The sequence below is a fragment of the Sturnira hondurensis genome, unplaced genomic scaffold (assembly GCF_014824575.4).
Source record: "Sturnira hondurensis isolate 20B ecotype Veracruz unplaced genomic scaffold, ASM1482457v3 Scaffold0000880, whole genome shotgun sequence".
Taxonomy (NCBI): Eukaryota; Metazoa; Chordata; class Mammalia; order Chiroptera; family Phyllostomidae; genus Sturnira; species Sturnira hondurensis.
The window spans coordinates 2,635,198-2,653,315 of record NW_028073511.1 but is presented as its reverse complement, the minus strand read 5'-3'; the positions used below and the strand labels follow the sequence as shown (position 1 = coordinate 2,653,315).

Here is an 18,118-nt window from a genome sequence, read left to right as displayed (position 1 = left end):
CACCATGGAGGAGGGCTCTGGGTGGGCCCGAGAGCCTGCAGCACTGTCTCAGGTCTGTCTAGAGTGGCTTTAGAGGGGGGCTTCCCTGGTTACTTTCCTTTCCCCTGGGGTGAGACAAAGAGAACTCCCCATCTCTGTCTGCTCCCAACTCAAGGATCAAAATGACTTTTGCACATGCTGAGGTGTGAGCTCACAACAGCCTCCCTCCTCCCCTGTCACACACATATGCTCTCCTCACGCTCAGGAGCATCGAGAATCACAAACACACTCCACAGTTGTGGTGCACGTGAAAGCCAAAGACTTCCTCTAAGCCACATCTGCCCCACAGAGACCCCCACCCCAAGTGGAGAAAAGTGGGCAGCTGGCAGGAGGTGGGGGCCCCAGAGGCTGCGCACACCAGAAGGAATGGGGCAAGGCTGAGGCTCCAGTGGGACTGGTCAGCATCCTCTCCCCACCCCGCGGCCACCGTGGTCTCCCCTCCTTTCTCTCCTCCCCTCTCCTGTTTCTACCCCTCCTCCTCCTTCCACTGCCTTCCCCCTCATCCAGTGTGCATCAGGCCTCCGAGGGAGGGTCAGCTCTGACGGCTCAAGTTACGAGAAGTTGAAGACAGGAAGATTTAGGGAGAGAGCTGGGCCCAGCACAGTGTACCGTTTGTCCGCCTTTGAAACCAGAGGCTGAGCAGCCGGGTGGGAGGCGGAGCGGGCGGGAGGCCGAGGACACTTGGGTGAATTATCGCCCCGTTCGGGTTCTGACATCCACGGCTCTGGCCGCCCTCCCCCGGCCCCAGCTCCTGTTTCTCCAGGTGCTGGGGTGTTTTCCTACGTGTTAATTTGCCCCAGTTGACGCGCCCATTCTCGGCCCTGTCCCCCAAGTGGAGACCAGCCTGCACCAGGGTGGGTCGTGGGTGGGGGGCGGTTGGGGTGTGTGAGACGTGATAGGTGTGGCCCAAGCGTTGCCCTGGGCTGAGAGGGACAAGAGATGGAGTAGGAGACGCATGTTTGGGGAAGATGGGTGTTGGCGCATAGACCCTACATAGTCCTCCCCAGACCTGACACCCCCTGTGAAGAGTCCTAGAAAGCCCCTGTTGAGTCTGCCTCTCAGGCCTCCCTAGCCACCTCCTCCTGGAAGCTTGCTAGGATTTCCCCTCCCTGGAGGAGAGCCCTGCCGAAAATGTCTGTGAGGTGCATTTAGCATCTTCACTAAGACATCGTGAGGTCAATCTAGATTTTACGTTTATGATTTCTAGAGATATTTTAGAGACAGGGATAAGTGACTCTGGGTATGAGGCTCTGAAGGGATAAGTGACTTGCCCAAGGCCACTCAGCTACTGACAATCAAGGTCAGGATTTGAACTGAGTGTTTCTGAGTCCATTGTCCATGCATAACTGTACCCCTCCTGCATGTGGGAAGAGGGTGTCTGAAAAAGGAAGGAGAGGGGAGCACAGAGCCAGTGTAGCAGTGGGGTGGGGGGTAACCCCCCCCCCAGGGAGGGGAGGGGCCAACAGCCTGGAAAGCTCTCAGGGATGCCAGGGACCAGCCTGACCTGGCCCTTTGATCCTGGTGGCTCCTCTCCCAGCCTGGGCTCGGAACAGGTGTGAAGTTGGGGCAAGAGTCTGCTGCCAGCCTCAGCCTCCTCAGGGTGGCCCTTGATGGGGCATCCACACCCCCTTTTCCTACAGGCCTGAGGCCCAAGCAGGCAGGGGCATGAATTTCTAGTAGGCTTGGGAACCGGGGGTTTAAGATTGGAGAGGGGCTTGTTCTGCTTGCTGCAAAAAGCTGGCAGGATAAAAGGTCTCCTGCCTACGGGGCCCCTCTCACGTTTCTTCTGGACAAACTGGCATGGGGTAGGCGTGGTGGGGGAGGAGTGGAACATTTCCTCTGGAAGCGGTCCCTCTTGGACCCTGCAGTCCCTTGCCACGGGCCCCCCTCATCTGCCAGGCAGCCCGGCCAAGTGTTCCCCACCCTGGGCTTCTCGCCTGTGACATCGCTGCGCACCCTGCGTCTCGGTCCTGGCTGCAGAGCCCCTGTCACCTCTGCTTTCCCAGAGGTGAACAGACTCACCTCCATTCAACCTGCTCCTCCTCTTCTCGTCTCAGCTCCAACTAACCATGTGCCCCTTGGGGGCGCTGTGGGGGGGACTGTGGGCAGCTGGGTCAAGGAGTGGGCAATGGTCACCTCCTTCCCCTGCCCAAGGGGAAGTTTCCAACCTCCCGAGCAGCGCTGTGTGACAGGCAAGGCAAAGAGGGAGAGGCATTTAGAAGCTGGGTGTTTAAACCTCTCCATCCACCTCTCTGTCCATGCTTTCCTCTCATCAGCCCCTTCTTTCACATGACCCCTGAAGCCAGAGGCCTGTCCCTACCCAAAACCAAACCCTATTCCCCCACCCATCATCACCCTGACCTTCCCCTCCCAGAATTTGTAACGTTCAGAGTCCTGTTTCCTTACCTCCTGCTTCTGGCGAACCCCGAGGGGTATCAAGGGTGGGTGAGCACAGGGAGGGCGAACTTCAGAACCTTCTCCCAGCCCCACCTGCTCAGCCGCCCAACGACTCAAGACCACACAGGCCGGGGTCCACTTTACCAGTCTTCACCACTCGAGTGGTCGTGGGTGGATGATCTAGCCTCTTTGAGCCATGCCTGTTCATTTGGAAAACACTCAACGGTATCCCCTGGGGCTGGCTGTGAGGAGAGGCACACCTGGCACATAGTAGGTACTTTGTGCAAGATACGTTATTCCAGGAGAATTAGTCGGTGAGTAAGTGCCTGCGTGTGCATGTGGTGAGGGTGTGCCCGAGAGAGCAGGTGAGAGAGAGGAAAGCGCTGGCCGGGTGGGCCACGGCCCAGAGCAAGCTCAAAGGAACCGCCCGTACTGACGCCTTTGAAGAACTCTGCAAATGCTCGGGGTGGGTCAGGATGGCAACTAAAAGGTCAACTGCACCTTTACTGAGCTCCAGTGGGTTGCCTTGGCCGTGAGTTAGGCATGGTAGAGGATAGATAAAGATTATTTATTGATCTGATACAGAATTTTGAACACCTTTCATGTACCAAGGCTGGTACTGGACCAGTGTGCTCAGGAGATGGCACAGACAAAAAAGAAGTCTGTGGGCACATAAAAAAAAGGATTGCAAGAAAATTAATGAGGGGCTAAGATGGGTGATCTCCCAAGGGCGTGGCGTGGAGGCTGAACCCACATGGAGAACAGGAGCTGGGGAAGAACACCCCAGGTGGAAGCGACAGTGTGTGTAGAGGAAACAGGGCAGGAAGATCTTGGCTTGTCTGCAGAACTGAAAGAAAAAGAAAGGAAAAAGGTGTTGGGGTGTGCAGGAGCCTCGGGGAGAGTGGTGGGGGTGCAGCGGGGGCAGGGGCTGGGGAAGGCCGTGCAGTGTGTCTAGCAGGACGCTGCTGGCCATGGTGGGGTGCTGAGATTTTCTTGCCAGTGCAGCTGGGGGTCACTGGAAAGGGAAGAAGGACACCATTGTATTAATACTCCAAGATTGTCCCTGGGACTCTGAGAAGAAGGGGTGGGTGAGGATAAGGGTGAGAGTGGGGGGGCCAGTGGAGACTGAGCAGAGGTCAGCTGGAGGGGAGCCGGAGTGGCCCCAGGTGGTGGCAGTGAGAGTGGCCAGGAACGATGGATGTGACCAAGCAAGACTGGCTGATGGGCTGGAGAGGGGCAGTGTGGGTGAGGAGAAGGGCAAATCAAAGGGGACGCGGAAGCACTGGGTTGAGTGTTTTGGCGGATGCGGGCAGCATCTCCCAGCGAATGGGAGAGGCGGAGAGAGGAGGCTGCGGGGGAACACTGGGTCTCTGTTCTGGTTCCATCGCATCTGAGATGTCCGGGAGGGTGGCTGTGGGGCGGGGGGCGGGGAGAAGCTGGAGAAATGAACCAGGAGGGAGAGTTAGGGCTGGAGATGGACGTTTTAGGGGCTTAAGAAATAGAGGCTGTGAATCCTTGGTCCTGGATGAGACCACCTGGGAAGAGTATAAACACAGAAGAGAAAAGGGATCTGGCCTGAGCCAGGAGGAGGCCCACTGTTTACAGTTAGAGAGAGGCCAGCAAGGGGAAGGGAGAAGAGGCCCAGCCTGCAAGGTAGAAGGGCGAGGCGAGGGGTAACAGGAGACACAGGGGAGGTTTCAAGGGGAAGGTACCTCCATCATGTCACACGCTGCTGAGAAGTGGAGGAAGTTAAGGACACGGGAATGACCGTGGGCCTTGGCCGTGTGCCGGTGGTTTTGGCAGAGGGTGTCAGTGAGGGCCGAATGCCTCGGCCTCCAGCGGGGCAGCGGGAAGCAACGCTCACTGTACATGCACCGGTTGGAAAGATGGACTGTGTGAAGGGGGAAAGAGTGAGAGGTTGAGTTGCGTTTTTTCTTTTCCTTCAACTTTGCTGCATTCACCCTCTCCCTCTGGTTTCTCAGCATCTCCAACTTCTGCAGCATGGACCATCCCAGTTGTGGCAGAAACTGCTAGCTTTTGACTCCAATAGCTATTCTCATTCTCTCCCTTAGTAATGAAATGATCAATTTTCTTGTTGCACATGTTCTCACCCAGAATGAAGACTGTATTTCTCAGTCTGCTCTGCATCTCAGCACGGCCACAAGACACAATTCTGCTCTATTACATGTCAAAGAAAGTATGAGGAGCTTCTAGGAAATAGGGAATGGGAAGAGAATCCTTCTTTGAGGTTTCTTTTTGCTACAATCCTTTTGCAATTGTTTTATGTGTCACACCAAAGTGTGATGGCTGGAACCCGAACAGCCGTTTTGGATCATGAGGTGGAAGTTATGTATGAGGAGGACAGACCGAACAAAAGGAACCTGTATCTCTTAATGACTTTGTGAACCCACCCACCTGAGCTTCTTATGTATGGGATTTATATGTTTAACAGATAAACTTTTATCTTTTACAAGCAACTGTTATCTTGGATTTTCTGACACTTGCAAAACCTACTTCTAACTGATACGGTAGCAAAACAGGGACTGCCGGGGAGCAGAGGGGACAAGTGATCACAGCATCCTTTCACTGGAGCTTTGAGAAATGTGTGGCCTTGACCTCTAAACTCGGCTCCTCACACACTGGCTTTGGAGCGCTTAGGAGAGAATTGGGAGCCTGCCCTGGAGGTTAATGACCAAAGGGTTTGCTCAGCCAAGACTCTGAGGAGGGCGCCCAATATGCTGGTTGTCCTGTGTTTGCCTCACCCCCAGCCCAGTCTGCGCACTACCCTGCTCTGTTCTGCTCTGTGCCAGGAGGCTGAGCCTCTGGCTTCCCATTGGGTTTGCCCAGTGGGAGTAGCTGGCAGGAAGGGACTGGAGGTGAGAGACTCAGCTCCAGGGCTCGGGTGTGGTTGCTTGGTTACTTCACTCTAAGACAACAGCTCCTGCAGGGGCAGCTCCTGCTTGGGGGCCGCAGCCTTCACGGACTCAACCAGCCCCTCAGACCGAGGGTGGTAAGGGTGTCTGTGTTGCTAATCTCTGGGCCTCAACCTTCTTGGCTCCTTCCCTTAACTCTGGAAAAGCTCCTTCGTCACATCTCTTCATTTGCACCAACGGCAGGGGGCGGGGGCGGTAATCTAGTTTCCTCTTGGGGTGACTCTTTCCTCTGATACCGTATCTTCCATTCAGGTCATGGAGAGACCTCTGGGCAGAGGCAGCCCACGGGGGAGAGAGAGCAGACAGAGGGGCAGAAACAGGACAAAACAGGGCAGAAAGCTAGAAACAGAGAGAGAGAGAGAGAAAGGTAAAGGCAGTGGTAGACAGAGATGGAACAGACAGAAGTGGAGACTGAGAGGAAGGGACATGCAGACAGATGAGGCTACCAGAGGAAGGGAAGCACAAAAAGGCGCCAGGAAAAGGACTGGTACCCACAGGTAAAAATGACAAAGGATGAGACGGGTGCTCCAGCAGAGAGGTTGGAAATGGGGCAGAGAGTAGGATAAAGGGAAATAAAAGCCAGAGGCTCAGTGACAGAAGGACCTCAGCAGAAGCAACAGAAAGAAGAAAAAACCCCCAGCACATTCATTTAATGAAAAGATGTCAGCCCTAAACCAAAGTCCCCTCTGCCTGCTGCTCCAGACCCTTCTGTGTCTCTCCTCCACACAGTGGCCAGTGTGGCGTCTTTATCTGACCATCAGCTCAGACTGGAGCTTTCTTCCGGGGACCAGTTGTGTCAGGGGGGACCTATTCCAGGGGCATTAATGCAGAAGATCAACGAGGGGTGCAGACGCCAGATGCTGAGTGGGAAGCTCTTAGCACCTGGGCCTGAAAGGGAGGGGAGGTGGTTCCCTAAGTCAGTGAGGCTGGAGCTGTAGGTGAGGCTGCTCCTCGGGACCCAGGCTTGCAGTGGGGACAACATCCATTGCCAAACCTGCACAGCAGGGAAAATGCTGGGAACGACCTCCTCCCCCAACTTCTCTCCTCCATTCTCCAACCTTCTGCTGTGCCTCCATTGGCCCAAGACAACAGGAAGCCAGAGGTCAAAGAGCTGAATGATGGGGTCAGTTTCTGGGTGCAGAGGAAGGGGCAGAGTTGGAAGAGGGCAGAGGGAGACCACTTAGCACCCTAGTTCTCCTCTTCCTGGAGTGGGCTCAGAAAGGGCCCCAGCTCTACCTGCTGAAAGCCACGTGGTCAGGGATGTTCCTCATCTGTAAACTCAGGCTGAGAATAACCCCCACTTCTCAGGGCTGTATGGGGAGGCTGCCCCTGCGGAAAGGTCTGGCACGGTGCCTGCCATGCTGCAGTTCTGGGGCTCGGCTGGAGGGGGCAGCTTTTCTCTCTCTGGTGCAGAGAGCCCCCAGAGGGGGATTGCTGCAGTGGGCACCTGGGCACCGCTCCGAGGAGGAGGTGCCGGCTGCGAACCGGGCCCCAGAGCCCTGCAGAACAGGGGGGGGGACGCAGGAGGGATGGGAAGGCCGGATAGGATGAGGAGCTGATACCAGGCCACAGGAGAGGCCTTGAGAACAGCTGCAAAAGGAGGTGAGTGGGACCGAATTTTGTTTTATCTTTACATTTTTACTCCACAGACTTTTCAAACACATACTGGGGGGCAAAATTAGGTTGATAGCTGTGAGTACACAAAACACAGAGCTTATTCCTGTACCATTACTTACGAATTACTGTGTTACTTTCCGCGGGAACAACTGAGAACCCACTGTGGCCCCGCCCTGTGTGCTAAAGCCAACGGAAGAGGCCGAAGAGGCCCTGGGTGCCTGTCACCCAGCCTCCACCATGAGTAATTCGTGGCCTATCTTGTCTCATCTCTCCCCATATTATTTTGAAGCAAATTGCAGACATATTTCAGCTGTAAATATTTCATAGGTATCTAAAAAAGATAAGGCCTCTTTTAAAAATAACTTCGATACCATTATCATGTAAAAAATGAAAATGAAGTCTTTAACCCCAGCAGCGATGATCCTGCCCAGGATGCTGACCGAGGTTTTCGGCACCGTTCTCCAGTACGGACCAGGGCTCCCCGGAGAAACGGCTGACTCTAGGGCTGCGGGTGAGAAATACACAAGTTGGACTTGGAATATTTCTAGTGCCAGCAAGTACGGAAGCGAAAGCAAAACCGAAAGCCCCCCACTGACAGGGGTGTGTCACAGGGCCACAGGGGCCAACTGAAGTGGTCCCCAGTGGCCGGAGTTGGAGCCATGTGAGCAACAACATAAATTCAGTAGCACTGGATTATCACCCAAAGGGTAAGATAAATATCCCCAAGCCCGTGCTGAAATAAACAACTGACTAAATAAATATATGGGGGAGAAGAGGGAACTCTCCCATGCAGAAGAATTTCAAATGATTTACATAGACACTCTGCCCTTAAGGAGGGGACAGCAGCACTGCCCTTCCTTAGTGTGTGGCCGGGCCACAGTGCCTTCCTTCTGAAGTGCGCCCGCAGTATGGAAAGGGGGTACAAGAGCGACTTTACAGTGGGGCACCTGACAAACACCACTTCCACCTGGTGATCAAGGTCAACATCAACAGCAACAAATCATGTGCCCTTTATATGATGTGATAAACATGGCACTTTACCTCTGGGACCTTCCTCTCCCAAACCCGTAACCCCAGGCTAATCCTGAGAAAAGCATCGGATTTCAACAGAGGCACATGACGCAGAAGACCTGACCAGTTCTCGAAACTGTCAAGGTCATCGAAAGGAAGGGGAGTCTAAGAAACCCCCTCACCCAAGAGGAGCCTAAGGGGACAGGGCAACTAACTGTAATGTGGTATCCTGGGTGGGATTCCGACACAGAACGAGGATATTAAGCAATGACTGAAGAAATGTGAGTAAGTACTAGGTCTTAGTCCATAATGGTGTATCAGTCTGGTTCATTCACTGCGACGAGCACACAAGGCAGAGGTAAGCCCTTCACAACAGAGGGAACTGGGTGGGTGGGGAGGAGAGGGGTGGGTATGTAGGAACCCCTGTTCTTTTTTCTCAATTTGCTATAAATGTAAACGTCTTCCAAAGAGAAGTGTTATTTTAAAAATTAAGTCTGTAATATATCCGACACGTATCCAGTCAGTGTTCGACTTTTTAAAAAATTGAGTCCAGAGGAAGGGGAAGAGAGGAAGGAGAGGGAGAGATATCCTGCCAGGCCCTGAACGGGCACCAAACCCACAGCCCAGGCATGTGCCCTGGGCAGGAGCTGAACCCAGGACCCTCCGGTCTGCAGGCCCATGCCCATCCATCTGAGCCACCTTGGCCAGGGCTCGGCTTTTTAATTGTATCATAAATATATTTTTCTTTCAGTTCATGTGAATCAGGATTCAAATGAGGCCCACATACCACAGTTGGTTATGGACTGGGTTTTGAAGGAAGCGATTAAGGGACAAAAGGCCTTTCTTGCATCATAGTGTTTTGGAGTATTTGGGGCAGGAGAATGGGGAAGGAGGGGGTAATGTTTGCTTGTCTTGGCCAGAGCAATGCACGAGGAAAATGAGGTTTCAGGGTGGGACCGTGAGGACAGCTGACCCTACATCTTTCCTGTCAAGGAAACCTGACAAAGTTCAAGGTCTTGCAAGTTCCTCGTCTCTTGTTCGTTGCACTGTCATTGATCTGCCTCCAGGATGTCCTTGTGTGGCTTAGGCCCAGATCTGAGATGAAATATTTGCTCCTCCACCTCGGCAAGCGACAAACTCTCTGAGCCTCCCGTTCCTCATCTACAAGATCTGATGTGTTTTCAACCTTTCTGGGCTATTGTGCAGAAAAAAATGAAATAATACTCCTCAAAGTGCCTGGAATTATGTCTTTCTCTTTTGGGACAGAAGAAAGAGGCAGACTGGCTAATCCAGCAAAAAGTTCATTTGCAGGAAGGTGGGGTAAGGAGTTGTCGTGTGCACTGGGGAGTGGGAGGCCCTCCTGGCAGAGGGTGCATGTTGACCCCTGAAAGGGGAGTTCTGGGCGGGGGTTTTGATGGTAATTGGAGACCAATACCCAAACTGGTATTGAGCCAGCCGCACAAGGGCCTGGGAGGTGTTGGAGGCTCAAGGGAGGCCTGCAGTCTGGCCTTGGGTGTCAGTCCTAGCCTGAGGGTCATCCTGTGGGAAGCAGACAGAGGCTCTATGGGGGCTGGTCCCCCAAGAGTAGGAAGGCTCCTCCTTGGATGATGAGAAGGAAGGGTTTGAGGGGCAAAGGGAAGCTGGAATGGGCAGGGGATGGAGCATCACCTGTGTGCTCAGGGTGGGGGAGGTGGGGCTTAGGGAGACCCCCCCTCCCCCATTACAGGGCCTGCTCTCTGGAGGCCCCGGACAAGCTGTCCATGCTCACACTGACACCTGCCTGGGTACTCAGAGGACAGTCCTGCTCCTGAGCAAATCGGAAACAGTCAGATCAGGGCGGAGAGAGGGACCGAGGGAAGGGACATTGGAGAAGAGATGGGCACTAGGAGGCAGCAGCAGAGGGACCCTGAGAGGCACAGAGGCCAAGAGACCAAAGAGAGAGGAGACAGGACAGCGGAACAGGAGTCAGAAACAGAGAATCACAGCAAGCAGGCAGCAGGCGGGGGTGGTGTCCTGCCACTCACACCCCGCCTCTTCCTCCTCCTCTTAGGTACACATGTGCTCCACGGTGGGATCTCAGACACAGTCTAGAGATGAGTTCACCTGTCTTTTTAAAAAAAAATGAGAGAGAAGGTGGGGGTGGGGTGGGGGGAGGACCCTCCAGGATTGAGAGTAAATGCTGTGGTTGGGAGAGGTGTTAGGAACCCCCTATGTCTTCCCATATCTCCTAGCTAACCCCCTCATCCCAGTTTCCCACTTTAAGCTTGCTTATTCCAGGCTGTCTGAATGCTGTTCCAGTGCACAGAATACTTTACCAGTCCCCCCTCAGCCTGATAAAAAGTCTACCAGTCCTGCAAAACCTGCTCAAAGGCTCAGCTATCCTTCACCCTGAAGCATTCCGTCCTTAGGTCCCCTTAGCACCTTGGTCCTGTCTCATGGTTGACTGTATACTTTCTACTTGGTGTTAAGCTACACTTAACTGAAATCCTTATTCCACGATAGGGGGTTTTCTGTGTGTGTGTGTGTGTGTGTGTGTGTGTCTTCCTTTCTAATTGGCATTTCCTTATAGATTGGAACTTGTGGTCTGGATCGTGCCTGTCCCTGAGAAGTATCTTCAAATTCACTTGCCAAATAGACGAAAGACCACGGAACCCACCGCACTCCATCCTTCCGTCCCTGGGATAGGATAGGAGAGCGGGGACTGTGATGGAAAGGGCACTCCTGTCTCAGTCCTTCAGGATCCAAAAAGAAATGAGCTCAAAGGTGTTGGTGGTGCCTCCAAACCCCACTGTGACACACACAGGGGTCACATACCACAGGAAACCACTTTGGCTTTGTCAAGTCTGGCCTGGGTGGGATCTCTGGAAGCATCCTGCACCCATCTCCCCCATGTCCCGTGCCACAGGTGGCCTCACACACAGAGCCCCAGGCTCATTGGGGGAGCTCTTTCCTTCCCTAAGGGATGAGGCAGTCATCCTACTTCTTAATTTTGTGCTGGGTTCTGGGAAGGGGGATGTTAGGACCCAGATTTGCTCGGAGGCATGGGCAGGGAAAGACGCCCTCCATACACCCCTGGGTCCCAAACCCACATCCAGGCCCTGCAGTGCTGTGGGGAGTGGGCCCCTCACCTGCCCATAGCACACTCAAATCCCTGCTTGAGCAGAAAGCAAGGCCCAGGCAGGAAATCCCGAGGACTGAGACGAGCTCTAGGGAGAGGTGAGACCTTTAGAGACCCCGGCCAGGCCCTTGGGTACGGGCTTTCTCTCGCTCTTCTCCATTCTAGAGTTCCCACACTGCAGGCATCCACAGAATCTGCCGGACACTTTCCCATCTTCTCTTTCCTTTCTGAACACCACTGCCACAATGCATCTCTCCCTGCTGCAGGGCGGTGGGTGTCCTCCCATCTGGTCCCCTGGGGGCCTTTTCTCCTTCTCCCCTTGATATCAGCCACCTTGATGGTGTTTCTATTCAGAGATTGACAAGAAACGCACACACTAACTCTGAATTCAATTCAATCACAAGTTAACACTTGTATTTGTACAGTAATGGAGCTGGAATCCTAGGGTTAGAATAGATCTGGGAGCAAGTAAGGCAGAGGGGACCCAGGAGGCCTCCAGTGTGTGCTGAGACAGGTGCGGCGACAGGGGGCGCAGTGCCTCCCAGCTGCCCACTCTGCTGTGGAGTCCTCCCCAACCGCCAGGAATGGCCTCCTTCTTCCGAACAATAGCCTGGACTCCTGTTTTTTGGGGGGTGTGTGTGTGCACAGAAGAGGCACTACCCAGCACACGACCACTTGTCTAGGGAAATGAAGTTTTGTTGTTTTTCTAATCTGCTTGCCTTTTAACCTGCCCGAGTTAGTGGTTCAAGTGCAGCATCCCATAGTGTTTGCCTGTGCAGACACGTCCTCTGCCCGGGGGTGCGGTACAGTTTGAAGAAGGGGAGGGGGGAAGGGGGAGGAACACCCAGTGTCCCACTGAAGGAGGTAACCTGCAGGGGTGGGGCTCGAGGGGGAGGGGGGAAATGAAGATGCTGGACTGGTGTGAAAACATGGAGTTGGTGGAGAAAAGAAGGGAAACTTGAGGTCTCCCATTCACAAAGATCCCCGGAGACAGGGCTTTCCTCATTGGGAGCCTTGGGTCAGTGAGAATCTCCTGGGACCTCAGTATCTTCATGTGGAAAGTGGGTGTAATATTAATGCCCATCTCCCAGGCTTGTTATTGGGATTAAATAAGACACATTGTGAGGTTGTGCTTGGCATGCAGTAAGTGCTCAATAAAACAGCAATGATATACATATATGTATATGGTACAATAGTATGTTATAAATAATATGCTATGATTTGCTCTTTTCTGGGCCCCAACTCTGCTTCAGCTTCAGAATCTGGGCTCCCTTTCCGCATCTGTCTAACAAATCCGTTCCTCCCACTTGTGTGGTTTTGCTCCCTGCCACAGACAGCAGCCAACACCGGGTGGAGCAGGGCAGAGGCTCCCCCGACCATTACTCAAGGTTTCCAAGGCCCTGCCTGGCAGTCTCCCTCCTCCTCCTCCTCCTCTCCAGGCGGCTCCCAGTTCCTGAGGACAGGAAGTGTGTGTGTTCGGAGTGGCAGGAAATCTCCCAGGGTATTGTCCCCCAGTCAGAGGCCCAGAAACGGGAGCGGAGCTCTCCGTGCTGGCTGCACCGGGCACCTTCAGCAGCCTCCTCCTCTTCCCAGCCCTGCACGGCTCCTGACTGCTGGGCAGTCAGGCAATCTGCCTGCTGGCCTGGGCTCTAGCACAAACTTGCTGTGTGACCCTCAGCAAGTCCCTTCCCCTCTTTGGGCCTCAGTTTGCTTCTGTGATTTAAAAAAAAAGGGGGGGGGGAGAATTACAGTTCCGTGATTTGATGATGTAAGCTATTCAGATGAGAAAAGGGAAGGAATAGTAACAAAACCAGGGGATTTGCCCGGTCGAGTCCAGGCACTGGTGGGCAAGGCAAAGCGATTGGAGGAGACGATCTGAATAGCCCTGCTCAACTACCCAGGCGGCCACAGGAGTGGAGACCCACTCTGACCAGCTCCTGCACTCGGAGAACACATCTCTCCGCTCTTCTTCTCTGATTCCAGCCTGGCCTCTTCCAGAGGCTTCAGCCCTATTTACAGAAATGGGAATTTGCATGATGAAAATAAACCCAGCCGGACTGCGATTTTACTGCGTTTGGCACTGGGCTCGGAAAAAGCGGCTGCATAGCCAATTACTGGAATTTTTAAACACAAATAATATTTTACGGGATCAGTGGGCTGGCGCGGGGCCGCCGCACCCGGCACGGCTCCTCCGCCCACAAACAAGCTCCGATTGTGCGGCGGGCGAGCGCGCCAGCCCTGGCCTGGGAGGAGCCCCGGGGGTACAGCCGGCGGGCGGGCGGGCAGGGGTCCCGCCACGGGCAGGTGCAGCGCGGGGCTCCAGGGCCCGGGCACCCGGCCGGCAGGGAGCGTCGGCGAGGCCCAGCCCGAGGTGGGGTGCGCCCGGCGCCCGGCTCACCTGAAGCGCCAAGCCTGGAAGCGTTTAGAGCGAGGGCGCGCCCAGCACTAGCTCCCCCGCTCCGCGGCCGCCCGCTGGGCCTGGCCCGCTCCCCGGGCCCTTGGCTTGGCCGTGGCCGCCGCGCCGCCTCCGGAAGGCCGGCTTCCCGGAACGGCCCGAGGGCGGCGGGGAATCCGCGCCGAGGCCCTGGAGCCACCCCTCGCCTTCCCTTTCTCGCCCGAGACGCGCTGGCACTCTGGGAGCCGACTCCCGGGCCTCAGGCTGCGCCCAAGAGGCCAAGGCAGGTCGAGGGGGGCACAGCCAAGGGTACGGGGACATCCCCACCATCCCACCAAAGATCCTCATTCCTGCGCGTTGGAGACCGCCGGGCCAGGGACCCGAGGCGCTGGCCATCTTGGCAGCCGCCCACTCCCCTGCCTGGGTCGGGTCCTCAGCGCTCCGCCCGCCTCCGCAGCCCAGCGCCAGCGCGCACAGGGTTAAGCACCAGCAGGTGTGCAGCCAGATGCCGCTGACCACCCCCCTCCCCCACAGCCCCGTCGGCCTACTCCTCCTCCTCCGCCCACCCGCTCAGAACCAAACAGTCCCAAATAAAAGTGCTATTGTTGCCTCTCCCCACCCCCGTCGCTGCCCCGCCACCTGGAGCGGAGCCCGGTCCCCTCTTCACCTGCCCCGGAGCCGGCCTGGGGGAGGGGAAGTGGGGCCTCCTAGTCAGGACTTCCGCTCCCCCTGCCTCCCTGTTTCTCCTCCCCAGTGTCCCCAGCACTGACCTCTGAGCCAGTGGTGGGGGCCGTGACTTGGGGTTTGGGGGCACCTTTCTGGTCCGAGAGCTGGGTTCTGGCCTCCCCCTGCCCCTCTCGCTAACCCCTCATCCTCACTGGCTAGACACGCGGCGGGTGTGCGGAGCCAGAATAGCAGGCCCTGCGCCGGCGCCCAGGACAGTGCCAGGCTCACTGGGGCTCAGCAACTGGCAGCTGGGATTTTTAAAAAATCATTTGGCCTTCGACAAGGCAAGGGATGAGAGTGATTACTCCCTTTTTACAAACCAAGAAACGGAGGCTCGGAGAGAAGTCTTTAGCCCTAAGTCACAAGGCTGGTAAACGTTGGGGCTTCCTACACAAATCAGGTCTGCCGACTTCCCTGGCACTGCGGGGCCTTTGGTGCTCATTTGATGGACAAGAAATGGGGGACAACCCCCACCCTAGACTAGCAGTCCGGCAACACCCTGACCCACTCTAAGACCTTGGACAAGTTATTCCTCCCCTGGTTTCCTTGTTCCTAAATCGATGGGAGTGGATCAGCGTGAGTTTTGGATTCTCTTGGAATCCAAGGGGCTGGCTGACCCTTAGGGTCTGGGGGACCCGGGTGGAACCCTATGAGTGGGAGAGACAGCCGCAGCCTGTGCAGAGGGAAGAAAAGGTTTCCCCTTTCGCTCCCCATCTCCACCAGCCTTCCTCCGCCCTGCCTCCATCCCTCACTGCCGGCCCCTGGGAGGCTGAACTGCGAGGTTAAATAAATATCTGACGGTGGCCCAAGGAAACGAGTCAAGACGGTTGCGGAGAGAAGAAACCCAGACCTCAGAGAAGATCCGCCCCGGAGCCAGCAGCCCCTGCTCCGCCCCTGATGCATGCAGAGCCCTGGCTCGTTCAGGCCTCGCCCGAGTTCTCAGAGATAGCCAGCCCAGTGCAGGCGCTGCCCCTCTCCCGGGACCTCCCCCACCCTGGCGCGGAGCTGGCTGGGGCTGGGGGCGTGCGCACTTGGTTACCGTATTTCCTCTCCTTGCGCCCTGGGTTTGAGCACAGGTATTTAACTTCTCGAACGCCCGGGACAGTCCTCTCAGCCCTGCGGAAAGCAGTTCTGGGAGTCCGGCGAATTGAAGTTTTGTTTTTGTTCTCTTAGCTCTACCGTTCTTCCTCTCCTGACCTGCGGACCTGTAAATCTCGTTTCCTGTTTCCGCCTGACCCTCTCTCTAGCGGACGTCGCCAACTCAACATGTCCAGCTTTGAAATTCTGGTCTCCTCCCCCCGACCTGATCCTTTGGTCTTCTTCAGTTCAGAAAGGGGGCAACCTCGTCTCTACAGTTGCTTGGAAAGAAAATCTTGGGATTATTTTCGACTTATCTCTTTTTCTGTCATCTTTCATCTAAGGGCCTTAGCAAATCTTGTTTACCTTCAAAATACGTCCACAATCTGCTATTTTCCCTCATTGTTCCAAGCCACCATCTTCATTTGCTTGGAATATTGTGTGACACCTCCTAACTTCTCCCTCTGCATCCTTGTCCCCTCTATCTGTTCTCAACAGAGCAGCCACGGTTATCTTTTTAAATAAAAGTCAGGTCGCATCCCTCAAAATCTTCTAATGGCTGCACTTTCACCCCGAGAAAAAGGTCCTTCCAAGACCCTGGATGGTCTGACCACCTCTCGGCCCTTCTTCCCCCCACTCCTCTCTCCTCACTCCAGCCAGTGGCGTGGGCCCCTCACGGCTCCATGGGCAGAGCAGCACCCCTCTGCCTCAGGGGCTTCGCTCTTGCTATTTTCTCCTTATGTAATAAGAAATAACATAAGAAATTGTTCTCTCTGCCTGGAATGATCTTTCCCCAGATTCCTACACTGCTTCCTTCTCTCACTTGGCTAAGGCTTTCTTTAACACTCCCCACCCCAATACCCACAGGCTCCTCAACATGTGCGGTTGCCCCGTGTGGCATGCCCCACCAGGACGGCCGGCAGCCCAGGCGTGGGCCCGACTGAGAATCCAGTGGAACCGGCACCCCCGTGGTTCACAGGCTGGTTTACTCAGTCCACAGCCAGGCCCGCTGCTTTACTTTTCTCAGTAGCATTTATGACCATCTAAGATGCTGCACATTCACCTGCTGATTTGTTTGCCTATCTCCTTCCACTAGATTGTAGATACTATGGAGGCAGAGGCTTAAAGAAAACAAAAGCCGTAGGCTTAGAACAGGGCTTCCCAGGAGTAAGCACTTGGTAAATATTAGTTGAATAAATGAGTGAATGAAGGAATGGACAAGTCACTTCACTTCCTGGGCCCTACTTTCTTCACTTGTACAAATGAGTCCGACCCAATGAAAGTCCCCCTCAACTTGGAGAGTCCCATGGCTCCTCCCAAACCTTACCTGCTGAATGTCAGGTCCCAGGCCTTCTACAACTCACCTGGCAGGGTGCAGGGGGGGCGCTGGGAAGTATAGACCAGTTTTTGTGGGAGAGGAGACCTGAGGCTAAGCTTTCTTGGAGAAGCTGGTCAGTAGGAGGGGATGGAAGAGAAGTCCCCCCCCCTCCACTGAAGGAGCCGCCCCTTTCTCGCGCTCCCATGGACCACTCTCTCCTCTGACCAGAAGGACTTTGGTTGCCTGGAGAAGTCAAGCTGGGGGATGTATAAAATATCTGTGAGGTGTGGAGAGCTGGTGGCTGAGGGGGGTCCTGAAGGCTCCCCAGAAATACGGAATTGTTACCTTTCCTGAGACTTGAGGGATCAAGAGAGGTAAGAGGGGAGGGGATTGCTAGTCAATCATTCGTTTGCTCAGGGCTGCTTAAAGTTTGTTTACACAAAGGGCCCCAGGGCAGAGGCGCAGTGACTCCAGAGCTGTAGAGGGGAGAAGCCAAGATGAATCTCCAGAGGCTGGCCACAGGTTTGATCAGCACTGGGAGTCCAAGATGAATGAGACTCAGTTCCCACTCTGGAGAAGCTTAGATTAGTATCTAATAAATTTAAAACAATGATTAATGTGTTATAACCAGGCACCTTATTTGAGAGCAGACAGAGGAATGATCCCAACTTCTCCCATCGTGGGAGGGGGTGTCAGGGAACCAAGGAGGTTCCCCTGGAGGGCTGACATGCCGCGGCAAGACTCAGAAGATAAAGAAAGGGGAGAGGGCTCTTGGCGAGGACATGAGTGCAGTGCCAGGACTTCCCGATCCCAGAGTTGACGTGGTGAGAGATAAAAGCTGTGATTCTGGAAGGTGAGGATGAGGGGTAGACAGATGAACCAAGGGATCAACCAGCTCTGTGTCTGTGCCGACCAGTGCAAGGCAGAGAAGGCTCGCCCCTCCAGAAGGCCCCCTCATTCATTCCAGAAGCATCCCTGAACTTTCCTCTTGTGCTCAGCCTGAGACAAGGCCTGGGGGGAGGGCGGGGGGTGGGTGGGAAGCAGAGGCAGGGACATACAGAGTGAGACCTGTACCAGTGGTCAGGAGACTTGGGCCATTAATGGTTGTGGTCCTGGTTGACTCTGTGACCCTTAATGAGCCTGGAACTTCTCTGAGCCTCAGCTCTCCTACCTGTGGAGTTGCTAGATTTCACCTACCCAGCACGACTCATGGATTAGATTGAAGGACAAATGAGATAATCTCAACATATGCACTTAAAAGCTTAGGACAGAGGAATAAGAAATAACATCAAACAAGGTCTCAGTCCTTCAAGAGCTTAGAGTATGGTCTTTGTACCTTAAAGCCCCCGGCCTAGGCACCCCAATCTTCTATTTTAATCCTGACCTCGGGGTCCCTCTGGACTGTCCAACTCCCTGCCTAGCCTTACATTTGGGTTAGCTTTCTTCCTGACCCCAGAAGTCCAAATGAAGGCTCCCCCTTGTGGCAT

General features: G+C 54.8%; 1 long non-coding RNA gene across 1 annotated transcript; it reads right to left on the bottom strand.

Annotated features, from left to right (window-relative positions):
* Window positions 1–9,415: 9,415 nt before the first annotated feature.
* LOC118991235 (uncharacterized) lies at window positions 9,416–15,415 on the bottom strand. The gene is made up of 3 exons (XR_005067371.1): window positions 15,276–15,415; window positions 13,013–13,124; window positions 9,416–10,104 (listed from the first exon to the last, which is right to left on the bottom strand). It is a non-coding gene; the product is annotated as an uncharacterized LOC118991235 (long non-coding RNA).
* Window positions 15,416–18,118: the final 2,703 nt, after the last annotated feature.